Source organism: Pseudopodoces humilis, chromosome 11 (genome assembly GCF_049639895.1).
Source record: "Pseudopodoces humilis isolate 2021_Gansu_Grassland_sample_001 chromosome 11, ASM4963989v1, whole genome shotgun sequence".
NCBI classification, from domain to species: Eukaryota; Metazoa; Chordata; class Aves; order Passeriformes; family Paridae; genus Pseudopodoces; species Pseudopodoces humilis.
The window spans coordinates 2,956,068-2,967,989 of NC_142210.1; positions in this window are offsets into that span (position 1 = coordinate 2,956,068).

The following is an 11,922-nucleotide window of genomic DNA, read 5'->3' on the forward strand; positions in this document are numbered from 1 at the left end:
AAAGAATTAAATGAATTTTCATACATCGGTCACACAGGTTTTCACTCAGGCCCCTGCACATCCATCCTACACTGGTGAGAGAACCTGAGCTTTGAGTTGCTGCAGTTCAGTGGGATAACCCAATAACCCGTGGCTAAACCACCTTCGGCTCTGCTCCACTCTCCACATCTCCCAGGGCTAAGCAGAGCAATCAGCTGAGAAATTAACATTACTTTATCCATATTATGAGCTTCCTCTTTCTCCACTATGGTACTTGGCTTTGCAAAGAAGGAGCAGAGTGTGCCAATGCCACTTTCAGGCTGACAGCATTTTTCACTTGCCATAGGTTGAAACACAGGACAGAGCCGTCACTGTTTATCTGCAAAATGAGGTTAATGCCACTTCCCTCCCTCACTGCAGTGTTAAGGATAAGTCCATTAGGTACACAGATATTTATGCTCTGACTGTTACAGAAACAGCCTGTGAGTGAAGGACTGTGGCATATTTAACTTGTGGAGAGGAGAGGGGGTGGGCAGCGGAAGCATTAGGACCAGATTCTGCAACTGGATTTGTTGCAATGCACAAGTCAGCTTACCAGAGTACCATTCTTAGTATGCACTACTCTGAGGAGTCTAATTTTAAGATTAATCCTAATTAGGTAGTCTTTGTGTAGTTTGGTCAACTCGTTGTTGGTAGGTCTTTGCATCCAGAATTTCATCACCTTTTTTTAAGTTCTCTGCTTTAGGGTTAAAGGGATGTAGAATAATATTCTTTGTTTCCATGGGATGCTATTTTTTGTGTTGTGTCAAAAATATCTGTCCCTGGCTCTGTGCTAAGGGCTGTGGTCTCTTCCCACAGACCCAAACTAAGGCACTTCAACCAAAGCAAAATCTTGAGATCCACACTGTCCCCCACCCCATCTGATTACAAATATGAGAAGGATGGCAAACCATGGCAGTGTGTTAGAGCTAAATGAGTTTCCTGACTTCACATTCCCTACTGCAGCAGGGCATGCCAGTCCTGGCAGAAGAGTAACCACCAAAACCACAAATAGCCGGTACCTTTCCCACCCTGGTAACTACCAGAGGCATTACTTGAGTTCTGCTTATTTTACAGGGATACTAATTGGTTGTTTCAGCCAAGCTTATGGGAATAATTTTTAAGTTCTATTCATACCACCTTTTAGTAGTTACAGCTTTATATTTAATGTACCAAAAATCATGGTAAGCTGTGTTATTGAAAATGTGATTATGCACCCTGACCAAATTCAGTCCAAATTCTGTGACTTCCAGAAAATTGGCACAAGAGAAATCACATGTGTAGATACAAATTATTCCAGACACCTCCAATTTGAAGTAACAAGAGCACAGGCTTCTAAAGGAGTGAATATTGCTATTGACTCAATGGCTCATGTACTAAAGAACAAAGCAAAATAAAGTTATTGCAAAATTTTACAGGTTCTACATGTTTGCTTTTAAAGTCATGCTGCCTGGTAAGTAGCTATAACATGAGAGTTTTTAGAGCAGCAGGAGTAAAATACATATATGCACGCACACAAACGGTTCTAAAGAACACAAAGCTTGTAAGAAAAGCATTAAAATGGTTGTGGGGTTTTTTTTTTCCCCAGCTTTATTTTCTGTGTGTGTTCAGTTGTAACTCTTGGAGCATGGCGAGAACAAATCACTCCAAAAACACTCCAGGTGCCCCACTGGCACTGCCCCAAGGCGGCTGTGCCCGGGTGAGCTGGGGCACAGCTTGGAGCACTGCCCGGCTCCCTCGTGCGGTCCCGCCAGGAAAATGCTGCTCTCTGGGGCTTTCCTATGGAATCCCGCTGCTTCTCACACTTAGATCAGTAGATTTTTAGCCACACACGCAAATGCCAAACCTTTTCCCAGTATACATAAAAAGTAGAATTTTTGCTTAACTGAAGCAATTCGGTCAGTTCTGATAAGCAGCGATGTATTGACAGTATCTATATTTTTAAAGGGGAAAAAATCAAGTCTTTCAACGTGTAAAAATAATAATTTGAGACCACCTGAAAAACTACCTGAGGATGGCTTGCTTGGATTTGCTAAGGAAATAAGGCTTCTCTTTTTGAATAACTCTGCTTCCCTATCCACTTGTAGAAGTTGCCTGTTCCAAGATACTCCACAGCACTGTTGGAACTGTATAGTATTTTTTAAAAATCAAAAAGTTAAAAAAAAATAAATAAAAATCAATGCTTTACAGCTGGAGCCCACGTCTAATTCTTCATTTCCTAGGTCTAATTACTCACCATTTACAGTGACGCTGACAGTCATTGATTCTTGCAAAGATCCGGAAAGGCTTTTTTTGCTAATGAGCAAAAGTCGTCACTCTTATTCTCTGTACAGACAAAGGAGGAGGAAAGGAAAAAACCCACTTTCCTCATTACCAGTAAATATATGGACAGGTTTTTCTAAAAGCATTGAGAGTATAGGAACAAACTGTAACAAATAGACAGCAATATCATACAGTTTTGAAAATGCTTTGATAAAAATGTAAAGGAATGTAAAAACACAAGAACTTCACCTCAAGCAGCAAATTCCTGAGATGTGCTGCAGTTCAAAAGTCTTTTGCACAAGTTTCTGCTTGTTGCCAGACAGAAAACCTTCACTAAAAACTTCTGGTGAATGTAGTTTTTCATTCTATCCCTATTCTTACTGTTTTCTAACTATTCTTATTAAATTCAGTTTCTGTTGGCAAATGCAGTGTAATTTTATGTTCCAAATATCTTGAAAAGTGACACATGAAGGAGCCTTGAATTGTTCTTTTAGAAGGATACAAATGGAAGGGGTGTATTTCCCCACTGTACCTCCATGTGCTTATCCCCAAGCCCATGAGCATGATCTCAGAGGAAAACATCTCAGAGCACTCCAGGTCTGAGATCCTGCTGTTTAGTGTGTATTAACAACTCCTTTTCTGCAGTCAGCCTTACAGAAGGCTGAATGAAGAGAGCTTGAAATTGAATTCACAGTGCTGAAAAGGGGTTTAAAGCTTTCTGCATAACTCAGAGAGTGATAGTTTGTGATTTCACAGTCTGCCTAAGGTCATCCAAGTCCTTACACATCCACCAAAAGGAACAGTCCTACCACCTCCACTGAGTTAAAAGTCTGATTATGCAACTGTACTGTTAGTCAGATTGGGAAACCAATTCGGCTGAAAATATCCCATGAAAGAAGTTTTTGGTTGGATTACATCACAGCTGTGGGAGCACAAAAGCCAAACCGAAACAGGATCAAAGGACATATTTTGAGCTGGAGCAAGGATCCAAGACCAAGAGGAACATCAAATTACAGAGTTAGGCACTTAAAATGAAATTCACATGTCATTAGATTAGCATAAGAGAGCTAATAAGAGATGCCAAGCAGGAAAGTGCATCCTCGTTCCTGCCTACTGTGTTGGACTTGTACATCCTCTTCTGCCCTGAAAGAAAGTGACTGAAACAGGTTGGCCTTCATCATTCAAAACCATCCAGACATTTATGCCAAAGACAGCTTTCACAGTATTTCTGAGCTGATCTAACATTTCTCTTTCATCTTCTCTTTCAAGGGGTTGGCATCACTGCCACAAAGTGCTCATGGTTGTGTGGTCTTGACTGTTCCTTTTCCCATTGTGCTATTTTCTTGGCCTCTCAGTGAGCCAGTTCAATTTGTCAGTCTCTCAGAAAGCCCCCTGAGTTTGTCTCCTGCCTGTGGGCTGCTCAATCTGATTCCTTGGTGAGAAAGTACATTCCCACATCCAGGTATGGCATGGACAGGGCATTAGAAAGATGTTTCAAGGGCAATGAGACAGCAGAAAATATTTCCACAGCTTTTGATACCTGAGGCGCACTCCCTTCTGGATTAAATGTGCCCGTATTTAGCCCGTATTAGTTCTTGAGACACCCAAATTCCTCGAGACACCTGAGCATCCAGGCCTATGACATGGTGCTGGACCTGTACCACACTGTGTTCCAACCCTTGCCTCGCCACTGGTTCCTAATGCACCCTCTGTCATCAATAAAATCCCTCAAGAAATCCACCCCGGTTAAAATACTGTGTTTAGTTATGTACAGTTAATGTTCTTATCCCATTTGTAAACCTTGTAGCCCTTGTTTACTCCGATAGTCATTAGTAATGTTAATTACTTACCAGGTTCTGAAGTGTTTTAAAGGTTCTTAGGAGACATTCCTGTACCCTTTCCCTTACTTCCCTGCTACCTTGTAACAGAGCTGCTCCCATGGGGGCTAAATCAAACTAACAAAAGCAACCCATTAGAAAGGTATGCCACAGAACGAGGCAACTCCCATGGATGCTGTGCCACACTAGAACAAAGAAACTCCCAGGAAGCTGTGCAACCGAGTAATATGCAAACTAAGGCGTGCAGGACACCAAAACAACGAGTTAACAGAGGAATAAAAGGACAAGGAAACATATTCTAGCAAGCTATGATGAAAGATCATCTCCCTGCATCACCTAAGCCTGCTTAGAAACCATCTTCCTGCATCACCATGACATAAAGAGGACTGGAAAGGACCCTAGACAATGAGCCAGACCAACACATCCTCCTGGCTACTCTCATGAGGATGGAAGCCCCAGCTCTGCAGTGTGTGCTGCAAGGCTGAATTGTGCCTCCTCCTTGGAGCTGCCAGTGTGGGAACGGCCGTGGTGCAAGCAACCCCTTGGGCCCCCCACCCTAAGAGCTGAATCCTAATAAAGGCATCAAACGGGTGTCTTGTCTCCTGGCCAGTTTCTTTCTCTCTCCTTGTATTGATTTCAACTCTGCATTTGCTGACCAGAGTCAGTTTACTGTTCTCCATCGCATTTATGATTTGCTGCAGAGTGCAGTGTTACCAATGTCTTACAGAAACAAAGTGAGAGACATACCTTCCTTTAAACACTGAATAAGGGCAGAGAGACAACATCTGGCTACTGACTTCCCCACCAGTGAGCATTTATGTAATTTTCATTAAAGAATCATTATGTAAAATGTTGGATTAGGTATTGTCATGGGATTGGTGCTGGTCTCGTTCACAGGTTAGCTGACAATCACTGTGCAAGGGAGTCACACTGCTGCTCTCAGCTACCGGGAATCGAGGCCCCCTTCTTCCTGACTTTGTTCTCATTTTTAACAAATATGATAACATTAACAGATTATAACAGAAACATTTGTAAGAAATTGGATGCTAAGTGGCAAACTAGCTAGAATCTGTTCCAGCACACCAACTGCCCTCCCTGTCACAGCGACAGGCCTAACTCCAGCCAGACACTCAGCCATTCCTACCACTAACAGTACTAATTATAGACCGGTGATTTGTACTTGTTGGGGAAGGAAGAGCCAAATTTTAAATGGGAAAGAGTGTCTTTCTGTATAATTCTGGAGAGTGTCTCTTAATTAAAAACACTTCATTTTCAGATTGAGCTTCCCATTACTCCTCTGTGTCAATTAATTTTCCGGCTTTAGTTCACACTTGAGCTGTTTTGAACTGCTCGTTGCTGCCACTGAAGTCAGCGGAAGCTTGGGTTTGTTTTTGGGAGAGGCTGTTTAGTGACTGGCTGAGTTTGCTTCAGGAAGAAAACCTGATGTACCTGGCCACACTACTGAAAACAAAGCAGGGATTTTCATAATCAGGCATTGCTGAAGTCCCTTGTACTAAGTCAATTCAAGAGATTTCAGTAAACAAAGTTTTACAGATGCTGTCAATAAATAGAAGTTTCTGATAAGCAATCAGAAATTCTTTTGGTTTAATTCTAATCAATTAAAAGGAAATGAGAAAGGACAGCTCATTTTGCATATTGTCATTGAAACATAGAACCAGGGGGTGAAGAACTGATACAAAGTGTGTTTGGACAAATCCCTTTGATATAAATAGCTTTGGCAATTTGCTCAAGAGAGTAACTAAACCAAAGAGGCGGAAATCTTTTCCCATCTTTGTGGATTATTGGGTATCTAATTGGTATAAGCTTAACTACAGTCCTTTACTAAGCGCAGCTCTAGGGAGAAAATCCTCAGCTACCTCGTTTCCTAGGTGTAAAATTTCTTGACAATTATGTGGCTGGAATATCCTTGGGATTTCTTCTTATCTGTCAGTAGCCAATAAATTTAAAATTACCATGTGAATGGGAGAAGCAAACAGGCAGACAAAATCAAAATGATCATATGAGCCTTTTTTACACAGAAACCCACTAAAATATAGTACTCATTACCATAATGAGACATATTCTATCCACTTGTAACATGTCATACTTCATTAGCAGTAGAGGAACTCTGGAATTCAATGCTTCTTTTGTGTAACTTCATGATAAAAAATAATAAAATTAAACAAGTCGTTTAAGCCAGTGAATAGAAAAAAACCCAAACCAAAACAAAGCAAACCCTTATATTTCTTAAAGGATAATGGTTAAAGGACATAAAAAGAAAGCAGGAATTAGTGATCCTAAGTAGTATTAGCTAATTATTGTTCCTTAGAGGAAAGGCTGTGCTACAGGAAAGCAAAGGAACTATATTTGAGAAAAACAGAGTAGCTGGAACAAAACAGAAAGGCGAAATAAATCTTACCTTGCCAAAAAAGCTGAGCTGTGGGATATGCCTTCCATGGGCATTTCTAAAAATGCTGTAGGGCTCGTGGTTTCTTTGGGTCTGGATAGAGAATTAAGTGAGCATTGGGGTGTCTTTCTTTCTCATGGGTCTAAAAAACATCCAGGGACCTTTCATTCCTTTTATTGGTATGGAAGTGGCTCCTTATGTGTTCCCCCACTCACAGGACTGCTAGAAAGAGGAGAATTTTCCTCTGCAGAAAGAGTTTACACCTTCACTGTGTTGGTTTCCCTATGGTCCTATCTGGGATTCCCTATCAAAGGAACAACTCAAGTTAGGAACTCTTAACTCATGTTAAGCAGTTATTTTCTAGGCTGAGACAGGAAAGATGTAAATAGCTTGATGCTGTATTGTACATTTTCTAGCAAAAAGGTGCTTGGACTAAACAGCTCTGAGCTAATCGACTTCAGCTGCATTTTGGCCTAGTAAGAGAGGATGCTGTCCTATTCTTCAAGGCACTTCAGAAAGCAAACCAAAAAAGGGAATGTTTTTTAAATGACAGATTTTAGACTTCACTGGAACCCAATAACCAATGAATCAGCTTTTGCTGTCATACACTGACTTACTACTGAGAAAACATCTCCTCAAGTTCTAAAATGCAATTAAAGCACATGATGTCCCTATCTATAAGCTATTACCTCACTACAAACTTGATCATTAGAACTTGGATTCAGGTCCCTCAGAAATACAAATCAGTTCCCAATGTGGCACTTGCCACATCAGGAGGCCATTATACCACACCTCAAGTTGTGAGATGGAGAATCTTAAAATTCACACTGAGTTAATGTCAAATGTCACTTCCAGAAGCCAAATCTATTTGAATGAAGTTTTTCCCAGCCACACACTGGATTACAGTACAATGAATTCTATAAGGATATACAATATATAATATAATTATTATTATTGTTAATATAGTTGTATATTAACAAAATATACTTGAAAATTGCACTGAGCCTGTCCAAGCACAGCCACTGCTACTGAAGTGAATGCATTCCATTGTTTCCAATTTGGGATGTCACAGCAATCCTGGAGTATCAGCCCACTACAACCAAAGTGAAACAATAGGAGAATACCTACTATGAGGATTTCTGCATTCCACATTCAAAAATTACGTTGCTATTTGCATACTTTGATAGCTTTATCTGAAACAAAGCCTCAATTCCCCTTATATAATCAAGATTTTTTTCTTTGTTGTCAGTGGCATTGGTGGAGTTAAGATTTTATAATACGAAAAATATTTTACAAATAAAGCTCTCATTTTCAAGGTTTACCCTGTTATATTGTAATTTCTGTGGTCTACTTTGTCAGAAAGTTTTATCAAAGCAGTAATTGATTTACTGCAAGGTGGAAAAGCAAAAGCACAACAGAAATTAATTTTGTATCTCATTGCTAAGAAAACTGAATGTGAAAGTTGAACACTCTTGTATGTGAAGTTACACAGCCAAGCTTTGATAATCAAACTAGACACAAATCTCCTTATTTTCAGAACCCTATTCTCATCTCAACAACCTCATTATCACAATCATGGACACAAAACCATCCATTCCTTAGTAATGGTATTGCTGTTAGTATTGCTGTGTCCATATCTGCTCTGGAGCTGGTTACAGTGGGGGAGCTGGGACACCAGCAGAGAAGATGGAATTGTTGTGGAGCTCTTGTTCCAAACGTGCTCCTGCAGGGCAGCAAGGGGTGTGTGAGAACACTGTGCAGAGCTCACTGAAGAACTCTTTGTTCTCCCTTCAGTTCTACTTTACTGACTTTGGAGAAACCAGTTATTAAAAAGTAAGGTAGGGAATGTTCTTACATGAGTCATGTTTGTTCTGTGGCTGTCAGACTGCATCCATAACTGGTTGAGTGGCTCCATTCAGCTGCTGAGGTCACTGCCAGGCAGCACATGAGCCTTTGTACAGCTGCAGGCAACATGCTTCACACTGGCTCACAGGTGGAGATGGTCCATGAAGGGATCAACAGGTACTTCTCCACGTTGATGCAGAGTTTTCTGATGCTTGCAAGAGCACACGACAGGCTTAAAACACACAAGAAACTCACAGCCTTTCATTTGAAGACCAAGGTGCATTTATATTTTAAACTTGTTTTTAAACAAGACTTGAAAGGTTCTTTTAATGACAAACAAGACAACATGATCAGTCAGCCTGAGCAATGCCAAAATAGGGAATGTCAATGTGTAGGAAGCAGCCCTGTAAGCATCAGGATAATGCAAAGATGGCTTAGGCAAAGTGTGCAGCTTTTGTGGCTACACACAAATCATCTGATTACTTTTTTCCATAGAGAAAGTGGGGAATTTAAGAATTAATGAACTTGAGAAGTAATAGGTATTGTAGACAAGAGGAAGAACACTTTCATTCAGTACCATGAAACAGAGAACAACAGGTGGGATGAAGCAGAGAGGCAGAATGAGACAATGACAAACCCACAAAGAAAAATGCTGTTATGTTTGAAAACACTGGAGAAATTTGAAGCCTCAGCTAAAAACCTGATGTACAAGAAATGGAGAAGAGTTCTGAAAAACTATTAAAATGGATGCCAGTTACAGCAGAATGGCTTACCCAATGCAGTCTAATCCCATACAGACAAATTATGACCAAATTTAAATTGCGTTTGAGATTGAGTCTGACACTCTTAGCCTATGTTGGCATCATTTGTGAAATAAATTCACTTGAGCAGTGAGCAGTGACTGGCAGTGTCCCTGCTGTCACAGTGCAGTGCTGCCCACACCAGCTGCCCCTGTTTGACATTCCCAGGCTGGGCACCATGGGGTGGCTCTGCTCTCTGGATGCCTCCTGTGCCCAGCAGGGTCACTTCAGGGAGCTGCAGCAGGCAGGTGGCTGCACTGCTGGACAGCTGGAAACAAAAAACACGGGCCTTTTTGTTCTTTGGGGTTTTTCCCTCCATGAAGACGCTTTTAAAACCAGTACAACATTTATTTTTAAATATTTACTTATTTATCTATGTGGAAAGAAAGTTTAAAAGCTTTAAATGCTTTCTGGTATTGCAGATATGTAGTCACGTGCCCACCCTTGGCAGGGTATTTTGAGGGGCAGAGGTGGTTCCAGAAATCTTTACAGAAGCCTCCCAGAGATTGTGCTGTGGGCTGCAAAGATAAAACAATCAGAAATAGAAGCTGCTAGTTTGAGAGGACTGAATTTTGACTTTTCCCTCATGTCTGGGCCAAATAGGAGCAAACAGGTTATATGCTGAAGAGGTCCTTTTTAATGATTGTGTGCCTTTGGCTTCCTCTCTTTTCCAGGCTCACACCATGATGTGTTGTACAAGGCTGAGGAAGTGTTCAGACTGCATTTAACTCTGCACTAATGATCTACCCAAAGGCCATTTTTAATCAAGTCCAGACACAGGGATACCTTGTCTTAATGGCATCAGAAGACACTTCAATATCCTACATGAGAGCTGATAAATCTACATATAGGCAAGGGGAGCCCAAAATGGGAACAGCACCCCTACTTACACAGCTGAGCTTGGCTTTCTCACTCCATGGAGTTTCAAGTTGTAGGCTCAGCTGCAGAGGATGTGGGCTGGCTCTTTGTCTGTTTTAAAGACAGACCTTGAGGATTCTTGTGCTTACAGCTATCCAAAGATGCCTTTTCTCCATCTAGCTGCCAACCCTAGGCATCCTGTAATAGTAGTATTTTCAACAGGCATTCAAAGAGAACAGAGATGCCTGAGTAGTCAAGAAATGCTTCCTCTGGGAAGTGCAGGAGGCAAATTTTACTTTTGGTATAAAAAATCCTGTCTGGGGAGAAAAAGTCACGCAAACTGTGAGACTTCTGAGTGAAACAAAAGACAGAAATGAAGCTATTAGGGGATTGATGGGCAGTGTCTCAGGTCACCTGGCTGCCATTTGGCTGGGCACTGGATGTATCAATAGGATTTGTTTTGGTGATAGAGGCAGGAGAATTTGGATGAAATTTATTGTTGAGGATAGTGCTTACTATTGATTCAACAATCATAATTTTGTTGGTCCTAAGCTATAGAGGTAAGAAAAAGAGATAAGAAAACCCAGCAGGTGTAACAGGATGATTAGGATGACTGCCATGGGGGTTGGAGGGTAAATGCAGTTGTGAGAAATTCTAGTATGGTATTAAGATATTTCAGGTTTCTTCAATACAGACACCAAAACATTTGTGCCAGCACATACAGCATTTGGCAAAGCTTTACTCAGAGCAGAGAGCTGAGAACTGCAATGATCAGAAGAGATAGAACTGGCAAGCCTGCATGGATGGACTGTCAGGATGCCTAAGGAGGACATGGGCAGTCCTGAAGAAGTTTCTTCCTGAAGAAAAACAGCAAACAAAAGAGTAAGAACTACACATTGTGCCCAGATAGTAAGCAGAACAATAAAAAGAGGTTTTGAGCCAGCCCAGAAATGAAGCTCAGATTGAGCTTTCTGGAGGACTGAAGCGCGCCAAGAGTGTGTGTGGTTATGAAATGATGACTGATAAGCAGGTAAAAGGATGACAAAACTAATCCAGAAAGTTCCTGTTGATAAAATGATTGAACTTTGAAGCTTGCAGGTGTCTTCAGAGTGAGACATTAAAAGGAGATTAAAGTATTCTTTGCCAGGGCAACCTGTGCATTGTAATTACTGGTTTGCATTCCCAGATCCTCAGTCACCATTAACCCCAGTGTTCCTTGGGGCATGACAAATTCAGATGCTTCCATTCTGCATCCTATTCTAAATGGAACTGACTCACTGGACAGTCTGACTTGAGAAAAGGAATTCCTCCTTTTCTCCCTGCTCGTTTGACTCAGACTAGTGAGAATTTTTTGTTTTCTCTTTTCTGTACGTCTCTTGGATCATCAGAAGGGAAGTTAAACAAAACCTGGGTTGTTGCAGGGCTGTGTGGTGCTGGCAACACCCCTGATCTAGGCAGCCCTTTCAGTGCACTGTCTGTATGGATTACTACAGATTGTGTCACAGGAGCATGCACTGGAGGCTACTGGGGAGCCTTTCCAGCTCCTGCTGAAACTGTGTTTTCTAGGCTGAGCCAGGAAAGGTGTAAATAGCTTGATGCTGTATTGTACATTTTCTAGCAAAAAGAACAACCTGCCAGTCATTAGGTAAGTACCAGAAGTCAAATTATCAAATCCACTGGCTACATTCTACAGAGCAAATCTGTGTTATGGCCAACAGGATGTAGAAACACCAGGCTTTATTTTCCTTTGTAGTCAGCCAACAGCTGTTAAATTCTAATTACACTGTTCAGATGATAAGGGAGAAGATGAGGGTGTTACTTCTGCAGAATCATTCTAAAAACTGCCTTAAAAGTGTAATAACTCAGTGCCAGGAAATTCCCCTGGTAAAATGTA